Raw genomic sequence first — 7,405 nt, 5'->3', positions numbered from 1 at the left:
TGGGATGGCGGGGCATAGCGGGGTCCTAGAGGAACTGGACCACTACGGGTCTCCGGAGGACTGTGACCGGCCTGGGGAGACAGAGGGGTCAACACAACCATTACAGGAGAGGGCCAGGACCACCAGGACCACAGGTTGGTGACTGACTGAGAGACAGAGGGGTCAACACAACCATTACAGGAGAGAGAGGCAGGACCACCAGACCACAGGTTGGTGACTGACTGGGAGACAGAGGGGTCAACACAACCATTACAGGGAGAGACCCAGGACCACAGGTTAGTGACTGACTGGGAGACAGAGGGGTCACCATAAACATTTACAGGAGAGAGAGGCAGGACCACAGGTTAGTGACTGACTGAGACAGAGGGTCAACACAACATTACAGGAGAGAGACCCAGGACCACCAGGACCACAGGTTAGTGACTGACTGGGAGACAGAGGGGTCAACACAACCATTACAGGAGAGACCCAGGACTGCCATAGGTTAGTGACTGACTGGGAGACAGAGAGTCCAGCCACAACCATTACAGGAGAGAGAGACCCAGGACCACCAGGACCACAGGTTAGTGACTGACTGGGAGACAGGGGGGTCAACACAACCCATTACGGGAGAGAGACCAGGACCACCAGGACCACAGGTTAGTGACTGACTCGGGAGACAGGAGGGTCAACACAACCATTACAGAGAGACCCAGGACCACCAGGACCACAGGTTAGTGACTGACTGGGAGACAGAGGTCAACACAACCATTACAGGAGAGAGACCCAGACTACCAGGACCACAGGTTAGTGACTGACTGGGAGACAGAGGGGTCAACACAACCGTACAGGAGAGAGACCCAGGACCACCAGGACCACAGGTTAGTGACTGACTGGGAGACAGAGGGGTCAACACAACCATTACAGGAGGAGACCCAGGACCACCAGGACCACAGGTTAGTGACTGACTGGGAGACAGAGGGTCAACACAACCATTACAGGAGAGGGCCCAGGACCTGGGACCACAGGTTAGTGACTGACTGGGAGACAGAGGGGTCAACACAACCATTACAGGAGAGAGACCCAGGACCACAGGTTAGTGACTGACCGGGGACAGAGGGGTCAACACAACCATTACAGGAGAGAGACCCAGGACTACCAGGACCTGGGTTAGTGACTGACTGGGAGACAGAGGGGTCAACACACCATTACGGGAGAGAGAGAGGCAGGACCACCAGGACCACAGGTTAGTGACTGACTGGAGACAGAGGGGTCAACACAACCATTACAGGAGAGAGACCCAGGACCACCAGGACCACAGGTTAGTGACTGACTGGGAGGACAGAGGGGTCAACACAATCCATTACAGGAGAGAGAGAGGCAGGACACAGGACCACAGGTTAGTGACTGACTGGGAGACAGAGGAGGTCAACACAACCATTACAGGAGAGAGAGGCAGGACCACAGGTTAGTGACTGCCTGGGAGACAGAGGGGTCAACACAACCATTACAGGAGAGAGACCCAGGACCACCAGGACCACAGGTTAGTGACTGACTGGGAGACAGAGGGGTCAACACAACCATTACAGGAGAGAGACCCAGGACCACCAGGACCACAGGTTAGTGACTGCCTGGGAGACAGAGAGGTCAACACAACCATTACAGGAGAGAGAGGCAGGACCACAGGTTAGTGACTGCCTGGGAGACAGAGGGGTCAACACAACCATTACAGGAGAGAGACCCAGGACCACTAGACAATCCCTGACCTGGTCAGGTGTGGTGAATATAGACAATCCCTGACCTGGTCAAGTGTGGTGAATATAGACAATCCCTGACCTGGTCAGGTGGTCAGGTGTGGTGAATATAGACAATCCCTGACCTGGTCAGGTGGTCAGGTGTGGTGAATATAGACAATCCCTGACCTGGTCAGGTGTGGTGAATATAGACAATCCCTGACCTGGTCAGGTGGTCAGGTGTGGTGAATATAAACAATCCCTGACCTGATCAGGTGTGGTGAATATAGACAATCCCTGACCTGGTCAGGTGTGGTGAATATAGACAATCCCTGACCTGATCAGGTGGTCAGGTGTGGTGAATATAGACAATCCCTGACCTGGTCAGGTGTGGTGAATATAGACAATCCCTGACCTGGTCAGGTGGTCAGGTGTGGTGAATATAGACAATCCCTGACCTGGTCAGGTGGTCAGTGTGGTGAATATAGACAATCCCTGACCTGATCAGGTGTGGTGAATATAGACAATCCCTGACCTGGTCAGGTGTGGTGAATATAGGATAATCCCTGACCTGATCAGGTGGTCAGGTGTGGTGAATATAGACAATCCCTGACCTGGTCAGGTGTGGTGAATATAGACAATCCCTGACCTGGTCAAGTGTGGTGAATATAGACAATCCCTGACCTGGTCAGGTGGTCAGGTGTGGTGAATATAGACAATCCCTGACCTGGTCAGGTGGTCAGGTGTGGTGAATATAGACAATCCCTGACCTGGTCAGGTGGTCAGGTGTGGTGAATATAGACAATCCCTGACCTGGTCAGGTGGTCAGGTGTGGTGAATATAGACAATCCCTGACCTGGTCAGGTGAATATAGACAATCCCTGACCTGGTCAGGTGTGGTGAATATAGACAATCCTGACCTGATCAGGTGGTCAGGTGTGGTGAATATAGACAATCCCTGACCTGGTCAGTTGTGGTGAATATAGACAATCCTGTCCTGGTCAGGTGTGGTGAATATAGACAATCCCTGACCTGATCAGGTGGTCAGGTGTGGTGAATATAGACAATCCCTGACCTGGTCAGGTGTGGTGAATATAGACAATCCCTGACCTGGTCAGGTGTGTGAATATAGACAATCCCTGACCTGGTCAGGTGTGGTGAATATAGACAATCCTGACCTGATCAGGTGGTCAGGTGTGGTGAATATAGACAATCCTGACCTGGTCAGGTGGTCAGGTTGGTGAATATAGACAATCCTGACCTGGTCAGGTGTGGTGAATATAGACAATCCTGACCTGGTCAGGTGGTCAGGTGTGGTGAATATAGACAATCCCTGACCTGGTCAGGTGGTCAGGTGTGATGAATATAGACAATCCTGACCTGGTCAGGTGGGTGAATATAGACAATCCTGACCTGGTCAGGTGGTCAGGTGTGGTGAATAGGCGATCCCTGACCTGGTCAGGTGGTCAGGTGTGGTGAATATAGACAATCCTGACCTGGTCGGAGGTGGTCAGGTGAATATAGACAATCCTGACCTGGTCAGGTGGTCAGGTGTGGTGAATATAGACAATCCTGACCTGGTCAGGTGGTGAATATAGACAATCCCTGACCTGTCAGGTGGTGAATATAGACAATCCCTGACCTGGTCAGGTGTGTGGTGACCTGGTCATATGAATATGGACAATCCCTGACCTGGTCAGGTGGTCAGGTGGGTGAATATAAACAATCCCTGACCTGGTCAGGTGTGGTGAATATAGACAATCCCTGACCTGGTCAGGTGTGGTGAATATAGACAATCCCTGACCTGGTCAGGTGGTCAGGTGTGGTGAATATAGACAATCCCTGACCTGATCAGGTGGTGGTTGAATATAGACAACTCTGACCTGGTCAGTGGTCAGGTGTGGTGAATATAGATAATCCTGACCTGGTCAGGTGGTCAGGTGTGGTGAATATAGACAATCCCTGGTCAGGTGGTCAGGTGTGGTGAATATGGGCAATCTGACCTGATGGTCAGGTGGTGAATATAGACAATCCCTGACCTGGTCAGGTGTGATGAATATAGAAATCCTGACCTGGTCAGGTGGTCAGGTGAATATAGACAATCCTGACCTGGTCAGGTGGTCAGGTGTGGTGAATATAGACAATCCCTGACCTGGTCAGGTGTCAGGTGAATATAGACAATCCTGACCTGGTCAGGTCAGGTGGTGAATATAGACAATCCTGACCTGGTCAGGTGGTCAGGTGTGGTGAATATAGACAATCCCTGACCTGGTCAGGTGGTCAATCCCTGACCTGGTCAGGTGGTCAGGTGTGGTGAGGTCATAGACAATCCCTGACCTGGTCGGAATATAGACAATCCCTGACCTGGTCAGGTGTGATGGATATAGACAGGTCAGGTCAGGTGAATATAGACAATCCCTGACCTGGTCAGGTGTGATGAATATAGACAATCCCCTGACCTGGTCAGGTGTGGTGAATATAGACAATCCCTGACCTGATCAGGTGGTCAGGTGTGGTGAATATAGACAATCCCTGACCTGGTCAGTTGGTGTGTGAATATAGACAATCCCTGATCCTGGTCAGGTGTGGTGAATATAGATAATCCTGACCTGATCAGGTGGTCAGGTGTGGTGAATATAGACAATCCTGATCTGGTCAGGTGGTGAATATAGACAATCCCTGACCTGGTCAGGTGTGGTGAATATAGACAATCCCTGACCTGGTCAGGTGGTCAGGTGTGGTGAATATAGACGATCCCTGACCTGGTCAGGTGGTCAGGTTGGTGAATATAGACAATCCCTGACCTGGTCAGGTGGTCAGGTGTGGTGAATATAGACAATCCCTGACCTGGTCAGGTGTGATGAATATAGACAATCCCTGACCTGGTCAGGTGGTCAGGTGTGGTGAATATAGACAATCCTGACCTGGTCAGGTGAAGTCAGGTTGGTGAATATAGACAATCCTGACCTGGTCAGGTGAGGTCAGGTGTGGTGAATATAGACAATCTGACTGGTCAGGAATGTGATGAATATAGACAATCCCTGACCTGGTCAGTGGTCAGGTGTGGTGAATATAGACAATCCTGACCTGGTCAGGTGGTCAGGTGTGGTGAATATAGACAATCCTGACCTGGTCAGGTGGTCAGGTGTGGTGAATATAGACAATCCCTGACCTGGTCAGGTGGTCAGGTGTGGTGAATATAGACCCAATCCCTGACCTGGTCAGGTGGTCAGGTGTGGTGAATATAGACAATCCCTGACCTGGTCAGGTGTGATGAATATAGACAATCCCTGACCTGGTCAGGTGGTCAGGTGGTGAATATAGACAATCCCTGACCTGGTCAGGTGTGGTGAATATAGACAATCCCTGACCTGGTCAGGTGTGATGAATATAGACAATCCCTGACCTGGTCAGGTGGTCAGTGTGGTGAATATAGACAATCCCTGACCGTGGTCAGGTGTGATGAATATAGACAATCCCTGACCTGGTCAGGTGGTCAGTGTGGTGAATATAGACAATCCCTGACCTGATCAGGTGGTCAGGTGTGGTGAATGATAGACAATCCCTGACCTGGTCAGGTGGTCAGGTGGTGAATATAGACAATCCCCGACTCCAGGTGGTCAGGTGTGGTGAATATAGACAATCCCTGACCTGGTCAGGTGGTCAGGTGGTGAATATAGACTAATCCTCTGACTCAGGTGGTCAGTGTGGTGAATATAGACAATCCCTGACCTGCGTCAGGTGTGGTGGATATAGACAATCCCTGACCTGGTCAGGTGGTCAGAATTATTGGTGAATATAGACGATCCCTGACCTGGTCGGGTGGTCAGGTTGGTGAATATAGACAATCCCTGACCTGATCAGGTGGTCAGGTGTGGTGAATATAGACAATCCCTGACCTGGGTCAGGTGGTGAATATAGATAATCCCCTGACCTGGTCAGGTGGTCAGTGTGGTGAATATAGACAATCCCTGACCTGGTCAGGTGTGGTGAATATAGACAATCCCTGACCCGGTCAGGTGTGGTGAATATAGACAATCCTGACCTGGTCAGGTGGTGAATATAGACAATCCCTGGACCTGGTCAGGTGTGGTGAATATAGACAACCCTGACCTGGTCAGGTGTGGTGAATATAGACAATCTCTTGACCTGGTCAGGTGATGAATATAGACAACCTCGACCTGGTCAGTGGTCAGGTGGTGAATAGGACAATCCTGACCTGGTCAGGTGTGGCGAATATAGACAATCCCTGACCTCGGCTGCGGTCAGGTGGTGAATATATTTTTCTCCTCCTTGTTGCTCCTCTCCCCCCCACCCACCCCTCTCTCTCTCCCTCTGCCAACCCCCCAGTTCTCTCAGCGGTTGCAGCAGTCCAGACCCATCAGAACCAGTCCACCAGAATCAGACCCAGTGGTGTCCAGTCCAGTGTCCACTACCCTTCTCCTCCGGAGACACACCTCCTCCACCCTCCACCTGCCTCTCCCGCCCCTGCCTCCCCACTACTGCCTCCCCTCCACCTCGCCTACCAGATGATGCTGCGCCTGGGTGGACTCCTGGAGGGGGCTGGGGCCCGAAGGGAGGGTCACAAACAGCCGTCCGGACCGTCCTGAAGAGGACAGAGGCCTGGGGCACGGACTCACACCCCCACCCAAGGTCACACTTCCAACCCAAAGACCCGCAGGCAGTCAGACGGACGGGGAAGGAGGGTCGGGGAGAGGGGAGAGGGGATGAAGGAGGAGAGCAGGAGGGAGGAGAAGGACAGGAACTGGGAGAGGGACTTCCGCTCTTCCTTTAACACCTTTGACCCCTGACCTCTAAATGCTGACCCAGGGACACCTGTTATAGTCAGTTTCTCTCTAGTGTACACTCTCTCTCTCTCTCTAGTGTACACTCTGCTCTCTCTCTCTCTCTAGTGTACACTCTGCTCTCTCTCTCTCTCGTGTACACTCTGTGCTCTCTCTAGTGTACATCTGCTCTCAGTGCACTCCTCTCTCTAGTGTACACTCTCTCTCTAGTACCTCTCTCTCTACTGTACACTCTCTCTAGTTACACTCTCTCTCTAGTGTACACTCTGCTCTCTTCTCTCTCTAGTGTACACTCTGTACTCTCTCTCTAGTGTACACCTGCTCTCTCTCTCTCTCTCAGTGCTCTCTCTCTCTCTAGTGTACACTCTGCTCTCTCTCTCTAGTGTACACTCTGCTCTCTCTCTCTAGTGTACACTCTCTCTCTCTCTAGTGTACACTCTGCTCTCTCTCTAGTGTACACTCTGCTCTCTCTCTCTCTAGTGTACACTCTCTCTCTAGTGTACACTCTCTCTCTCTCTCTAGTGTACACTCTGCTCTCTTCTCTAGTGTACACTCTGCTCTCTCTCTCTCTAGTGTACACTCTGCTCTCTCTCTCTAGTGTACACTCTGCTCTCTCTCTCTCTAGTGTACACTCTGCTCTCTCTCTCTCTAGTGTACACTGCTCTCTCTCTCTCTAGTGTACACTCTATGTGCTCTCTCTCTCTAGTGTACACTCTGCTCTCTCTCTCTCTAGTGTACACTCTGCTCTCTCTCTCTCTAGTGTACACTGCTCTCTCTCTCTAGTGTACACTCTGCTCTCTCTCTCTCTAGTGTACACTGCTCTCTCTCTCTCTAGTGTACACTCTATGTGCTCTCTCTCTCGCTCTCAAAGGGTCTGAATACTTATGT

At 51.4% G+C, this 7,405-nt stretch overlaps 1 pseudogene; it reads left to right on the top strand.

Annotated features, from left to right (window-relative positions):
* LOC135566244 (uncharacterized) overlaps positions 1–6,675 on the top strand; it is an 8,137-nt pseudogene extending 1,462 nt beyond the window's left edge.
* Positions 6,676–7,405: the final 730 nt, after the last annotated feature.

This window comes from Oncorhynchus nerka, unplaced genomic scaffold (assembly GCF_034236695.1).
Source record: "Oncorhynchus nerka isolate Pitt River unplaced genomic scaffold, Oner_Uvic_2.0 unplaced_scaffold_6448, whole genome shotgun sequence".
Taxonomy (NCBI): Eukaryota; Metazoa; Chordata; class Actinopteri; order Salmoniformes; family Salmonidae; genus Oncorhynchus; species Oncorhynchus nerka.
Note: the sequence above shows the minus strand (reverse complement) of the source record. Positions and strands in the feature narration are given on the sequence as shown.